At 41.6% G+C, this 16,012-nt stretch overlaps 1 long non-coding RNA gene across 2 annotated transcripts in view; it reads left to right on the top strand.

The window, feature by feature from the left end:
* The window catches only part of LOC133557104 (uncharacterized), a 68,430-nt gene extending 54,747 nt beyond the window's left edge, over positions 1-13,683 (top strand). For both annotated transcript variants that reach the window (XR_009807696.1, XR_009807695.1), the window contains one exon: positions 13,482-13,683. This is a non-coding gene — a long non-coding RNA (uncharacterized LOC133557104). The remainder of the gene's footprint in view (positions 1-13,481) is intronic.
* The last annotated feature ends 2,329 nt before the right edge of the window (positions 13,684-16,012 follow it).

The following is a 16,012-nucleotide window of genomic DNA, read 5'->3' as shown; positions in this document are numbered from 1 at the left end:
GGACCCGTAAATGTCACGTTCAACATGAGGCCATCTAGAACAGTGGTTCTCAAATGGGGGTATACGTACTCCTGGGGGTACTTGAAGGTATACCAAGGGGTATGTGAATTTTTCTAAAATATTCTAAAAATAGCAAAAATTCAAAAATCCTTTAAAAATGTATTTATTGAATAATACTTCAACAAAATATGAATGTAAGTTCATAAACTTTTTAAAAAATGCAACAATGCAATATTCAGTGTTGACAGCTAGATTTTTTGTGGACATGTTCCATAAATATTGATGTTAAAGATTTCTTTTTTTGTGAAAAAATGTTTAAAATTAAGTTCATGAAACCAGATGGATCTCTATTACAATCCCCAAAGAGGGCACTTTAAGTTGATGATTACTTCTATGTGTAGAAATCTTTATTTATAATTGAATCACTTGTTTATTTTTCAACAAGTTTTTAGTTATTTTTTTTATCTTTTTTTCCCAAATACTTCAAGAAAGACCACTACAAATGAGCAATATTTTGGTGCAGTGCTAATATTTCCGGACAATCTGTGACGTCACGCGTACGCATCATCATTCCGCGATGTTTTCAACAAGAAACTCGCGGGAAATTTAAAATTGCAATTTAGTAAACTAAAAAGGCTGTATTGGCATGTGTTGCAATGTTAATATTTCATCATTGATATATAAACTATCAGACTGCGCGGTCGGTAGTAGTGGGTTTCAGTAGGCCTTTAAAGTATGTTATAAGAATGCACACTGTCTTGTGACGTGCTGTTGAGCGTGCAGGTTGAATTCCTGAACTTTCTGTTTGTTAAATCGTTGTAAAAAACGGACTTTTGTATGTTAAATGATGTGTGGATTAGCTTAATGCTAGCGGCAGTTACTACGGGGTTTCCTGGTCTTGTGAGTTTGCACACGGGTAAAAAACTCTGCTGCGTGTCTGTGTGGACATCTCGTGTGCCGCTGTGGTATTAATACGAGTGTGCATTATTTATTTATTTATTCTGTCACGAAGAGAAATCCTGTGTACTGTGGACTATGTGTGACGCCCTGTTCTTTTTGTTTCTATCAAACAAAGGTATGTCTGTTATGAGTTTTTGGGCATATTTTATTGTAGAAAAATATAAAATTAGTTGATATGAGTGGGGAAAAATAGGTAAATTGCTGCACATAATAAAGTCCCTTTTCCTTAATATATATTTTTGTTATTTGCTGATGTATATATAATATATACAATTTTTTTATTTGAGACTATTTTATGCTTTATTTACTTTTTTCAATCATTATTATTATTTTATTTATTATTATTATTATTATTTCCACATGTAAACATAAATAATTGATTTCATGAGTGGCTCAGGTGATAGTGCATGTGCTTCACAACACTAAATTGGCCCTAGTTTGTGAATGTGAGTGTGAATGTTCTCTGTCTATCTGTGTTGGCCCTGTGATGAGGTGGCGACTTGTCCAGGGTGTACCCCGCCTTCCGCCCGATTGTAGCTGAGATAGGCTCCAGCGCCCCCCGCAACCCCGAAGGGAATACGCCTTCAAAAATGAATGGATAGATATATTATATATACTGTTTTTTATTTAATTACTTTATTTGAGACTTTTTTATGCTTTATTTCCTTTTTTCATTATTATTATTATTTTATTTATTATCCCCGAATGGGACAAGCGGTAGGAAATGGATGGATGGATTATTATTATTTCCACATGTAAACATAAATAATTGCATTCATGAGCTAGAGTGAGGCACCACAGTGGGTTAGGGGTTAGTGCATTTGGCTCACAATACGAAGGTCCTGAGTAGTCCTGGGTTCAATCCCGGGCTCGGCATCTTTCTGCGTGGAGTTTGCATGTTCTCCCCGTGACTGGGTGGGTTCCCCCGGGTACTCCCACCTCCAAAGACATGCACCTGGGGATAGGTTGATTGGCAACATTGAATTGGCCCTAGTGTGGGAATGTTGTCTGTCTATCTACGTTGGCCCTGTGATGAGGTGGGGACTTGTCCAGGGTGTACCCCGCCTTCCGCCCGAATGTAGCCGAGATAGGCTCCAGCTCCCCCCGCGACCCTGAAGGGAATAAGCGGTAGAAAATGAATGGATGGATGGAGCTAGGGTGAGCACTGATGTTTGGAGCTGTGGAGAGAAATCCTGTGTACTGTGGACTGTGTGACGCCGTTCTTTTTGTTTCTATCAAAAAAAAAGGTGAATAAATCCTCCACGACTCAACTCCTGTGTGGGTCTCACTACGTAGACACAACGCAGAACAGCTACTGTTACATGTAGTTCAGTTTTACAAGTAAAGTGCAAGACAAAAGTAAAGAAAAAGACTAAAGTAGTGTGCAACACAAAGCAAGCTCAACAACAATAAAGAGCCTAAATGGATTGGAACTTTATCGGAACGTCTTGGATTGTTAGCTGTCTGCCAAGCTGTATAACCTCAATACACATAGTAAGTGAGGGCATAACACCATAAGTATTATTATTATTATTATTATTTATTATGAGGTGGTGACTTGTCCACGGTGTACATCGCCTTCTGCCCGAATGCAGCTAAGATAGCCTCCAGCGGCCCCTAAAGGGACAAGCGGTAGAAAATGGATGGATTATCATTATAAGTGCGGCCTCTCTCCGTGGAGATGCTCCGGCCCCAGTATATTAACGCAAAATCAGCATTTGAGCAATGCGATCTGCAACACTTTTTAATTGTACACGCAATGTTAGGAGATGACACGTCACACGCCTACGTAAACACAATTATATATAGACCTTAGTAAATTGGGACCTAACTGTGTTAGTTAGCAAAGAACTGCAGTGATGCTCACACAGGCCACATTTTGTAATGAAGACGCAGGAAGAGTTTGTATTAAATTCCACTCTTCTTTAAAATTGCTTCCAGCCCGAGGCCATCACAACGCTGTTAACTTTTCCTCGTATTCTCCAATCACGTTGCATTGCACGGGCAGTCAGTCTGGTTGTCTGAGCTATGCAATGTGTGTGTGCAATGTGTGTGTGCGTGCGCGCCTTGTTCTTGAATCATCCGTAAAGGTCTAACCTCCAAAAGGCAGGCAGCACTCTGAATAATTTGGTTGCGACTGAAAGTGTGCTTAGTGATTTGATGCATGCTTGGCTGAGGTAATCGATCCGCTAGAAGTTGTGGCTCGTCTCATTTGGAAAGCAAATAAATGGAAAATCTCACTGAGTTGTTTGACCTCAGGTTAAATGATTGTGGAACACAATTGCAGCTTTTTTCCAAAAGACTTGCTTGCGCCTCTCTTTGAACTGCTTGACATCAATAAATGGGTCATGTTTGTGGAAGATTACTTTTTCATGAAAAGGTGAAATTTCATCAAAAAATGCACTCCCACTGTTTTTCCTATGCCATTATTTGTCTGACAAATGGACCATTGTTAAACCCTATAAATTGGATTGACTTGAAATTTCTCACACAGCTTTTTTGTGTAAGTAAACTTTATTTTACCAGGCAAAAAATACCGTTTAGCGATTAAGAACCTTTGAACATGTCACGAGGGAGGTGCGGGACATTGAGTCCGAGTGGACCATGTTCCGAACCTCTATTGTCGAGGCGGCTGATTGGAGCTGTGGCCGCAAGGTTGTTGGTGCCTGTCGTGGCGGTAATCCCAGAACCCGTTGGTGGACACCAGCAGTGAGGGATGCCGTCAAGCTGAAGAAGGAGTCCTATCGGGTTCTTTTGGCTCATAGGACTCCGGAGGCAGTGGACGGTTACCGACGGGCCAAGCGGTGTGCAGCTTTAGCGGTCGCGGAGGCAAAAACTCGGACATGGGAAGAGTTCGGGGAAGCAATGGAAAACGACTTCCGGACGGCTTCGAAGCGATTCTGGACCACCATACGGCGCCTCAGGAAGGGGAAGCAGTGCACTATCAACACCGTGTATGGTGCGGATGGTGTTCTGCTGAGTTCGACTGCGGATGTTGTGGATCGGTGGAGGGAATACTTCGAAGACCTCCTCAATCCCACCAACACGTCTTTCTTTGAGGAAGCGGTGCCTGGGGAATCTGTAGTGGACTCTCCTATTTCTGGGGCTGAGGTCGCTGAGGTAGTTAAAAAGCTCCTCGGCGGCAAGGGCCCGGGGGTGGATGAGATCCGCCCGGAGTTCCTTAAGGCTCTGGATGCTGTGGGGCTGTCTTGGTTGACCAGACTCTGCAGCATCGCGTGGACATCGGGGGCGGTACCTCTGGATTGGCAGACCGGGGTGGTGGTCCCTCTCTTTAAGAAGGGGGACCGGAGGGTGTGTTCCAACTATCGTGGGATCACACTCCTCAGCCTTCCCGGTAAGGTTTATTCAGGTGTACTGGAGAGGAGGCTTCGCCGGATAGTCGAACCTCGGATTCAGGAGGAACAGTGTGGTTTTCGTCCTGGTCGTGGAACTGTGGACCAGCTCTATACTCTCGGCAGGGTTCTTGAGGGTGCATGGGAGTTTGCCCAACCAGTCTACATGTGCTTTGTGGACTTGGAGAAGGCATTCGACCGTGTCCCTCGGGAAGTCCTGTGGGGAGTGCTCAGAGAGTATGGGGTATCGGACTGTCTTATTGTGGCAGTCCGCTCCCTGTATGATCAGTGCCAGAGCTTGGTCCGCATTGCTGGCAGTAAGTCGGACACGTTTCCAGTGAGGGTTGGACTCCGCCAAGGCTGTCCTTTGTCACCGATTCTGTTCATAACTTTTATGGACAGAATTTCTAGGCGCAGCCAAGGCGTTGAGGGGATCCGGTTTGGTGGCCACGGGATTAGGTCTCTGCTTTTTGCAGATGATGTAGTCCTGATGGCTTCATCTGGCCGGGGTCTTCAGCTCTCACTGGATCGGTTCGCAGCCGAGTGTGAAGCGACCGGAATGAGAATCAGCACCTCCAAGTCCGAGTCCATGGTTCTCGCCCGGAAAAGGGTGGAGTGCCATCTCCGGGTTGGGGAGGAGACCCTGCCCCAAGTGGAGGAGTTCAAATACCTAGGAGTCTTGTTCACGAGTGGGGGAAGAGTGGATCGTGAGATCAACAGGCGGATCGGTGCGGCGTCTTCAGTAATGCGGACGTTGCATCGATCTGTTGTGGTGAAGAAGGAGCTGAGCCGGAAGGCAAAGCTCTCAATTTACCGGTCGATCTACGTTCCCATCCTCACCTATGGTCATGAGCCTTGGGTCATGACCGAAAGGATAAGATCACGGGTACAAGCGGCCGAAATGAGTTTCCTCCGCCGGGTGGCGGGGCTCTCCCTTAGAGATAGGGTGAGAAGCTCTGCCATCCGGGAGGAGCTCAACGTAAAGCCGCTGCTCCTCCACACCGAGAGGAGCCAGATGAAGTGGTTCGGGCATCTGGTCAGGATGCCACCCGAACGCCTCCCTAGGGATGTGTTTAGGGCACGTCCAGCTGGTAGGAGGCCACGGGGAAGACCCAGGACACGTTGGGAAGACTATGTCTCCCGGCTGGCCTGGGAACGCCTCGGGATCCCCCGGGAAGAGCTAGACGAAGTGGCTGGAGATAGGGAAGTCTGGGCTTCCCTGCTTAGGCTGTTGCCCCCGCGACCCGACCTCGGATAAGCGGAAGATGGATGGATGGATGGATTAAGAACCTTTTGTTCAAGGGAGTCCTGGCCAAGAGGCAGAAAAGTGACACATAAAATCACATTCACATTACACATTAAAATGACAGTCACAGATAACTGAGGCTCATTCAAATGCTCTCAGTTTAGATTTAAAATCATTTAAGGATACAAACTCAGTCAGCTTCAAGTTGGTTAGTGGCATGTTACAAGCACAAGGAGCTGCATAGACAAAAGCGTTTTTCCCTAGCTCAGTGCGAGCAAAAGGGACAGAGAGCAACATAACATAAGAATGCATACTTCTCTGTGAAATCACTGCACAAATATATTGGGGCAATAGTCCCAGTAGAGCCTTGTAAATAAAAATGTACCAGTGACATTGTCTCCTAATGGACAGAGAAGGCCATCCCACCTGAAAGTACAAGTCACAGTGGTGTGTCATGCCTCTACAGATTGTGATGGCCCTCAAAGAAGCATGGTATTAACACAGAGCACCATCTCAAGACAGGAATGAGTAGCATTCCTATAAAAAAATCAATCAATCAATCAATCAATGTTTACTTATATAGCCCTAAATCACTAGTGTCTCAAAGGGCTGCACAAACCACTACGACATCCTCGGTAGGCCCACATAAGGGCAAGGAAAACTCACACCCAGTAGGACATCGGTGACAATAATGACCCAGTGGGACGTCGGTGACAATGATGACTATGAGAACCTTGGAGAGGAGGAAAGCAATGGATGTCGAGCGGGTCTAACATGATACTGTGAAAGTTCAGTCTATACTGGATCCAACACAGTCGCGAGAGTCTAGTCCAAAGCGGATCCAACACAGCAGCGAGAGTCCCGTTCACAGCGGAGCCAGCAGGAAACCATCCCAAGCGGAGGCGGATCAGCAGCGCAGAGATGTCCCCAGCCGATACACAGGCAAGCAGTACATGGCCACCGGATCGGACCGGACCCCTTCCACAAGGGAGAGTGGGACATAGAAGAAAAAGAAAAGAAACGGCAGATCAACTGGTCTAAAAAGGGAGTCTATTTAAAGGCTAGAGTATACAAATGAGTTTTAAGGTGAGACTTAAATGCTTCTACTGAGGTGGCATCTCGAACTGTTACCGGGAGGGCATTCCAGAGTACTGGAGCCCGAAATGAAAAAGCTCTATAGCCCGCAGACTTTTTTTGGGCTTTGGGAATCACTAATAAGCCGGAGTCCTTTGAACGCAGATTTCTTGCCGGGACATATGGTACAATACAATCGGCAAGATAGGATGGAGCTAGACCGTGTAGTATTTTATACGTAAGTAGTAAAACCTTAAAGTCACATCTTAAGTGCACAGGAAGCCAGTGCAGGTGAGCCAGTACAGGCGTAATGTGATCAAACTTTCTTGTTCTTGTCAAAAGTCTAGCAGCCGCATTTTGTACCAACTGTAATTTTTTAATGCTAGACACGGGGAGACCCGAAAATAACACCATAATCTAGCACAGATAAAAATGTGGCAGAGAAAAGGCGTTTTTTTACACCAAAAGAAAAACATCTCTTATAACGGAAGAAAACCCCCAATTTAAGTTTTACATTCTTCACCAGTTGATTTACAAAAGGTTTAAAAGTGAGAGAGTCATCAATTAAAACACCAAGGTGTTTATATTCATGCACCACTTCTCGGACAATCCCTTCAAACTACCGGGGGAGTTTGAAGCACCTTCCTATGTCTGGAAAACAGCATAAGTTTTGTCTTGTCACTACTGAGAACCAGTTATAAGTCAGTGAGTGAATTCTGCACAGCAACAAAGGCTTTCTGCAAGGAATAATCAGCCTGTTCAACAGATGATCCACAGCAATAAATAATTGTATAGTCAGCATAAAAATGCATGTTAGCATAAGAGAAATGTTGTTCGAGATAATTGAAGTACAAGATATATAAGAGGGGCCCCAATACAGATCCTTGAGGCACCCCTTTAATGCGCTTCATGAGCTCTTTAAAAAAAACACCTAGTATAACTTATTTGTGTACAACCGAATCATCACAAAATTTAGTACACACTTTTAGGCAACAAGCAAGCACATTTGGTCGACAAACATGGCTTGATATGCTGAGATCCAAAAAGCAAATGCTAAAAAGCATGTGCAGACTGCAATATTAGTAGGGGTGTTGTGTGTGATCTACTCAGACTTTGTGTACAATTGATAACAAGTGCAGACCGCCATATTTAAATGAGGATTTTGCAGGTACTGTACCGGCTGTCACCATAGAGACACTCATTTCCCTCCACATATAAGTTATCATGCTCTCTCACCTGTGCTGTTTTGCAACGTTTGTTGAACATGCAGCACACATCTATAATCTGTACCACTCTTTGTGCAATGTACAAACCCCGTCTCCATATAAGTTTCGAAATTGTGTTGGATAATATAAACGGAATACAATGATTTGCAAATCCTTTTCAACCCATATTCAATTGAATGCACTAGAAAGACAACATATTTGATGTTCAAACTCATAAACTTTATTTTTTTTGCAAATAATAAACTTATAATTTCATGGCTGCAACACATGCCAAAGTAATTGGGAAAGGGCATGTTCACCACTGTGTTACATCACCTTTTCTTTTAACAACACTCAATAAACGTGTGGGAACTGAGGAAACTAATTGTTGAAGCTTTGAAAGTGGAATTCTTTCCCATTCTTGTTTTATGTAAAGCTTCAGTCGTTCAACAGTCTGGGGTCTCCGCAGTCGTATTTTACTCTTCATAATGCGCCACGCATTTTCGATGGGAGACAGGTCTGGACTGCAGGCGGGCCAGGAAAGTGCCCGCACTCTTTTTTTTTTTTACAAAGCCACGCTGTTGTAACACGTTCTGAATGTGGCTTGGCATTGTCTTGCTGAAATAAGCAGGGAAAAAGACGGCGCTTAGATGGCAGCATATATTGTTCCAAAACCTGTATGTACCTTTCAGCATTAATGGTGCTTTCACAGATGTGTAAGTTACCCATGCCTTGGGCACTAATGCACTCCCATACCATCACAGATGCTGGCTTTTGAACTTTGCGTCGATAACAGTCTGGATGGTTCGCTTCCCCTTTGGTCCGGATGACACTATGTCGAATATTTCCTCAAAAAAATTTGAAATGTGGACTCGACAGACCTCAGAACACTTCTCCACTTTGCATCAGTCCATCTTAGATGATCTCGACATTTCTGGATGTTGTTGATAAATGGCTTTCGCTTTGCATAGTAGATCTTTAACTTGCACTTACAGATGTAGCAACCAACTGTATACAGTGATAGTGGTTTTCTGAAGTGTTCCTGGGCCCATGTGGTGCTATCCTTTAGAGATTGATGTCAGTTTTTGATACAGTGCCGTCTGAGGGATCTAAGGTCACGGTCATTCTCCCGATTCTCTGAACCTTTTGATGATATTATGGACCGTAGATGTTGAAATCCCTAAATTTCTTGCCATTGCACTTTGAGAAACGTTGTTCTTAAACTGTTTGACTATTTGCTCACGCAGTTGTGGACAAAGGGGTGTACCTCGCCCCATCCTTTCTTGTGAAAGACTGAGCATTTTTTGGGAAGCTGTTTTTATACCCAATTATGGCACCCACCTGTTCCCAATTAGCCTGCACACCTGTGGGATATTCCAAATAAGTGTTTGATGAGCATTCCTCAACTTTATTAGCATTTATTGCCATCTTTCCATACTGCTTTGTCACGTATTGCTGGCATCAAATTCTAAAGTTAATGATCATTTTCAAAATAAAAAATGTTTATCAGTTTGAACACCAAATATGTTGTCTTTGTAGCATATTCAACTGAATATGGGTTGAAAAGGATTTGCAAATCATTGTATTCCGTTTATATATACATATAACACAATTTTCCCAACTCATATGGAAACGGGGTTTGTAAAATTCCGATCTAAACTATTGAACCAATAGTTAGCACGCTAAAGGTGCACTCTTGGTGATCACTGGACCGATGTTTTTGCAACAGCCCCAAGAATAATGAATGAAGAAACTGCATGTTGCAAGAAGTGTTTTCATATATTAATGACACAAACTCATTATATAACCCCATACATACTTGCCAACCTTGAGACCTCCGATTTCGGGAGGTGGTGAGGGCGGGGGGTGTGGTTGGGGGCGTGGTTAAGAGGGGAGGAGTATAGTTACAACAAATACTTGACTTTCAGTAAATTCTAGCTATTGTGAAGTGAATTATATTTATATAGCGCTTTTCTCAAGTGACTCAAAGCGCTTTACATAGTGACACCCAATATCTAAGTTACATTTAAACCAGTGTGGGTGGCACTGGTGGGTAAAGTGTCTTGCCCAAGGACACAACGGCAGTGACTAGGATGGCACAAGTGGGAATCGAACCTGCAACCCTCAAGTTGCTGGCACGGCCACTCTACCAACCGAGCTATGCCGCCCCATATTTTATTATATCTCGGCTACAATTGGGCAGAAGGTGGTGTACACCCTGGACAAGTCGCCACCTCATATGAATCCAAAATGGTTTTATACCCTTTGAAAAATGGAAAAATTTAAATTGTGAATATGAAAGGGCCACGCGATCTGGGTTTGAATCTCTGTTTGGACATTTCTGTGTGGAGTTTGCATGTTCTCCCTGTACATGTGTGGGTTTTCTTCCTCCCACATTCCAAAAATATACATGTTAGAGCAGAGGCGATCCTGGCTAGATTTACGCCCTGGGCGAACCATCCCCAACACTCACAAACACACATAACCCCAAAACAGACTTACCCCCATACTCGGGCACCAACACAACAATATATTAATATATTACCAACCGGGGTAGCTCGGTTGGAAGAGCGGTCGTACCAGCAACTTGAGGGTTCCAGGTTTGATCCCTGCTTCCGCCATCCTAGTCACTGCCATTGTGTCTTTGGGCAATAAACTTTACCCAACTGCTCCCAGTTTCACCCACACTGGTTTAAAATGTAACTTAGATAATGGGTTTCACTATGTAAAGTACTTTGAATCACTAGAGAAAAGTGTTATATAATTCACTTCACTTGTGTTATTTTATTAAGTGATCTTAAATACAAAAAAGTATAGGGAACAGAAAAAATTTAATAAATAAAATATTAATTAAATAGAGTGTATAATCACCAATTGCCAAAATCCTTCATCACAATATTTAAAAACCATGTTTGAAAATTTTGTGTACCGTTACACCCATAATATATATATGTGTGTGTGTGTGTGTGTGTGTGTGTGTGTGTGTGTGTGTGTGTGTGTGTGTGTGTGTGTGTGTGTGTGTGTGTGTGTGTGTGCATGCCGCCGAAAAGGGGGGGGTAAAGGAGACTGATTCTAGGGGCCCATGATGGAGGGGGGCCCAGAGAGGCCCCTAATGATGATGAAATTATATGAAATTATGTGTTGGGGGCTTTGTAAAGATTCTTTTCATGGGGCCCAAAATCCCTAGTGGCGCCCCTGTATGTATGTATGTGTATATATATATATATATATATATATATATATATATATATATATATATATATATATATATATACATTTTCTACCGCTTATTCCCTTTCGAGTCGTGGGGGGCGCTGGTGTCCATCTCAGCTACAATCGGGCGGAAGGCGATTTACACCCTGGACAACTCTCCACCTCATCGCAGGGCTATATATATATATATATATATATGTGTGTATATATATATATATATATATATATATATATATATATATATATATATATATATATATATATTGTTTATTTAAATATGATTGTTTACTGTGCCATGCGATTGGCTGGCAACCAGTCTAGGGTGTACCCCTCCTCTCGTCTGAAGTCACCTGGGATAGGCTCCAGCGTAGCACCACAACCCTATAGAGCAGCGGTAGGGAACCTATGGCTCTAGAGCCAGATGTGGCTCTTTTGATGACTGCACCTGGCTCTCAGATAAATCTTAGCTGACATTGCTTAACACGATAAGTAATAATTAATTCCGCAGGTGATCCCGATGTTAAAAATAACGTTCAAAACATGAAACATTCTCATGCATTTTCATCCATCCATCCGGTTTCTACCGCACCTGTTCAAGAAGTCTCATTAATGGTAAGAAGTAGTTATTTTTTTTGTTGGTTAGCCTCAGAATAACAATGTTATTAAAAAGAATAAGAGACTTATTATACTCTAAAAATGTTGGTCTTTCTTAAAAATGCACGCATTTAGTTGTATTCAGTCTTTAAAAAATATATGTTATGGCTCTCACGGAAATACTTTTAAAAATATTTGGCTTGTATGGCTCTCTCAGCCAAAAAGGTTCCCGACCCCTGTTATAGAGGATAAGCTGGAAATAGAAAATGGACAGAAGGACTTTTATGTTCTGTTTGGCTTTGGGGTATTGTTGAATAATTACCAGGGTATTGTACACCTGTCAAAGAATTGGACATTGAAATGTTTTACTATGACAGGAAAAATACATCTTATTAAAAATTAGGTATAATGTAGTACTACAACAAAATTATAGACACAATACAGTACAATTTTACTGAAAGGAAAAACGTCAAACTTCATCCCCTGAGAGTTAAAATATCCATCCGTCCATCCATTTTCTACCGCTTGTTCCCTTTGGGGTCGCGGAGATAATAGTGTGTCTTATATTCGGGATCAGATACATGTTATCAAAAAAAACATGGCTGTTGGCATTTCGGTGATACTGAAAACTTTTTTTTTTTAAGTAATTAACATTTTGAGTCATCTTATATTCAGGGCTGACTGAATTTTTCTACCACATGTTCAAATCGGGAGTTTATTCTGTCTTTGAAGGGGAACTTAGGGAACTTTTTCCACCTTTCAGATTTATAGCCACATCGTCTTCTACCGAGGTCTCCTTAGTGTTCTGGTCCTGGGTCACGGTTGTGGGTCCCAGCTGTGAGTGGTTTGATGGTCGGTTGAGATCTTATACAAAAAAAGGGGGGGGCGGGGGAGGCAAAGGTGCAAGGCTGCATGTGTTTGAGGAAGGGTGGGAGATGCTGGAGGTCAATTAGAAGCAAATGTGGTCCATCATGATAGTTCCATTAGAAGACTTGATGTGACCCTGAACATATCACTCCCAATAACCATCATCGTCGTGAGAAACCAATACACGGTGAGGTCAGGTTTTAGAAGAGCATCTTATGCTTTGAAAGTCTCACTATTGTACCTGTAATGATATCCTGTTGTTGACGGCGAGACCGACGCTCTGCCGCCGTGACCTGCACTTCACTTTCAAAGACAGGAAATGAAAGCAAAATGGAGAAACTTAAGGATGTGTGTTTGCCCTTAGAGGTGTGAAAACATACTTTCAAGTGCAGAACAAGATTCCGAGGAGGGAGGACAGAACATTCACGTCTTTGTCAGATTGAGGGTCTCTTGACGCTCCTAAAAACATGGTCCTCTGGCTCCTCGCAGGTTTTTGCACGCCTCCAAACACTGACTCACAGGACCTCACATCTCAGATATGTTTTTTGGCGTGACTGTCTCAAAGCAGGCAAGGTTGAGAGGGACAAGTAATCCATCCTGTCGTGAAAGGAAAAGCTTTGAAAGGTTTCGCTTTATGACAAGTCGGTGCCTACAGGAGACCCACTTGCCTTCAAAAGAGGTACGGGTTTGATGTTGGAGAAGGAGGAAGGTAAGGAGGGATGGTGGTGTCAATGCACCCGAGTGCGTCTGTGGATTAAAACCACATGCGAGGACACGGCCACAACACATGCGAGGAACAAATGGCGTCACTTGGCCCCCACTATGGGGACCACACGGCACACGCCTCTTGTTTCCACACTTTGTCTCTCTCTCCAACGTTCATCTTCTCCAAACTTTTCACTTCTGTCAGTTGTTTGGCTAAAACAAAGAACAAAAAATAAGTAGGTTTTTTTTCTGCTCTCCTCACAGATTCATGACGGGAAGATTCCGCAGGATACCTGAGTGTTCACAGAAGACGTGTGGAGAACCAGGTGCACCATTATATTTGACTACATTATTATGGCACTGTACAAATGTCCGTTAATGTTCTTTAGCGCTGACTCATAAAATACAAAAAAAAATAATGACATGAGCTACATTTACTGATTCAAATATGTCAACTCAAATAAAAAGTGACTAATTGGGTGTTTGCACTATCCTCTTTGCATTATCCAGTGTTGAAATGTGTTTTGTAGCAATTTCAACACGGTGTCGGTTGCCATGTAGCGTGGTGCTTTCCATCGTTTTCAGCTGACTGGATTGCACCCAACAAAATATAATCACATGTTCCCTATTTAATTTCTGACATTTCCTGAAAGTTGACTCAAAATGTGTTCATATCTTTTTGAGGGATGAAAAAAACTGATTAAAGAGTCATGTCGGCCATTCACTATGTTTGTCTCTTTGGGTGGAGGCGGGGCCGCTAGAATACACACATGTAGTTAAAGCTCGTAAAGTAAACATACGGTAAGTATAGTAGAAATTATATGGATCGGGCCCAAAGTCTAATTAGTTGTGCCTCATCCACTTTCAAACATTAAATGTCGATGACAGTTTTACGAAAATTCAGGTATTCTTCCAACCAACGAACTAACTAACAAACTGACACACTCACCAAAGGGCAACACTTTCTGGCGGATGTAACTATTTGTCTGTCAAAAACGTATTTGATTTAGTAATCTTTTCCAACACTGATGCATTTAAGATGTATCCTTGTTTGATTCACAAATACCGATATTTAGTTTTGGTCAATATTCACATTTACATATGTGATGTGTAAATGTATTTTTATTTAACAACAAAATTACATCCAGTTAAATTTTTAATAATTAAAATATATCAAATTATGCTATTTATTTGACTAAAAAAAAGTGATTACATTTTGGAATTTAAATATATAAAATTTGTAATAAATTAATTGTCTAAGACACAAATATAATTTAGTAAAATGATCTGATACCAGTATTAAGAAAAAATCGTAATAATAAATGAATAAATTAATTTTGTTCCATTGTTTCATTCAAGGCTTCACGGTGGAAGAGGGGTTAGTGCGTCTGCCTCACAATACGAAGGTCCTGCAGTCCTGGGTTCAAATCCAGGCTCGGGATCTTTCTGTGTGGAGTTTGCATGTTCTCCCCGTGAATGCGTGGGTTCCCTCCGGGTACTCCGGCTTCCTCCCACTTCCAAAGACATGCACCTGGGGATAGGTTGATTGGCAACACTAAATTGGCCCTAGTGTGTGAATGTGAGTGTGAATGTTGTCTGTCTATCTGTGTTGGCCCTGCGATAAGGTGGCGACTTGTCCAGGGTGTACCCCGCCTTCCGCCCGATTGTAGCTGAGATAGGCGCCAGCGCCCCCCGCAACCCCAAAAGGGAATAAGCGGTAGAAAATGGATGGATGGATGGATGTTTCATTCAAATATACAGTAAAACATCTAAATTATAAAATAATTATAAATAATAATAATCCAGTTTAATTTTCGTATTAAATTATATTGACCCAAACTAAATACATTAAAAAATTAAATGCATTCATGAAATACATATTTTATTTAAACAAATTTTAGTTAATTACATTTAAAAATGCCTGTAGTAATAAATTAATATATGTGAATTGTCTGATTCATAAATATTAAATTTTTTTAATTGTTTTGATTCAAATAATGTTAAAACATATTTTTTACTTTTAAAAAAAGTTACATTTTCTGATTAAATCGTACAGAATTGAATAGATTTTCGGACTAAATAAATAATAAATGTCAAATCTGTTTTGTATTTAAATGATTCAAATAAATTAAAAATAATTTTTTGATGCAAATCTAATATACTGTTATAAAATGTAGTTGTACTGTATTTTTTTTAGGATAGCTAAATATTCACCGAATTCAAACATAACATAGTAAATTCCACTTTCAATGCTCATCGTTCGTTATCTATAGCGGGGGTGAAACTCTGGGACATTGTGAGCGGAAAAATTAAAGTGTCTTCTAGCCTAAGAGTGTTCAACCCTCTGGTAAAAAAAACTGTGTTGTTGGGAAATTATCAAAAACTATTTTGGACTATCTCAACTGTGGGACACAGGTGCAAAATAACTTACTGTGGAATAAGGGACATGCCACACCAGACAATGCTTCAGAAGATGAGATATACCCAGGCAAAATGGAGCTAATGTAATGGTCACTCAATGCTATTATATCCATATTGGTGTATGTATACCGACTTGTCATTATCACCCATTATCGTATGTTATACTTGTTCTGAAGTTGTCATGTATCCATCAAATCCGCTGTTGAAACTTAGACTATGTAACCAACATATATAACCAACATATAAGTTGATTGTAAATTAGGATCGGGACATGGATAAGCATTCTTGCTTTTTTGCATGTCTGTCAAATTACAAAAAGTGATGAAGTGTTGCTATATGTGTCTGTCTGTCGGAATAAATATCCATCCATCCAT

This window comes from Nerophis ophidion, linkage group LG08, assembly GCF_033978795.1.
Source record: "Nerophis ophidion isolate RoL-2023_Sa linkage group LG08, RoL_Noph_v1.0, whole genome shotgun sequence".
In the NCBI taxonomy this organism is placed as follows: Eukaryota; Metazoa; Chordata; class Actinopteri; order Syngnathiformes; family Syngnathidae; genus Nerophis; species Nerophis ophidion.
This window is presented reverse-complemented; position numbering and strand designations above follow the sequence as displayed.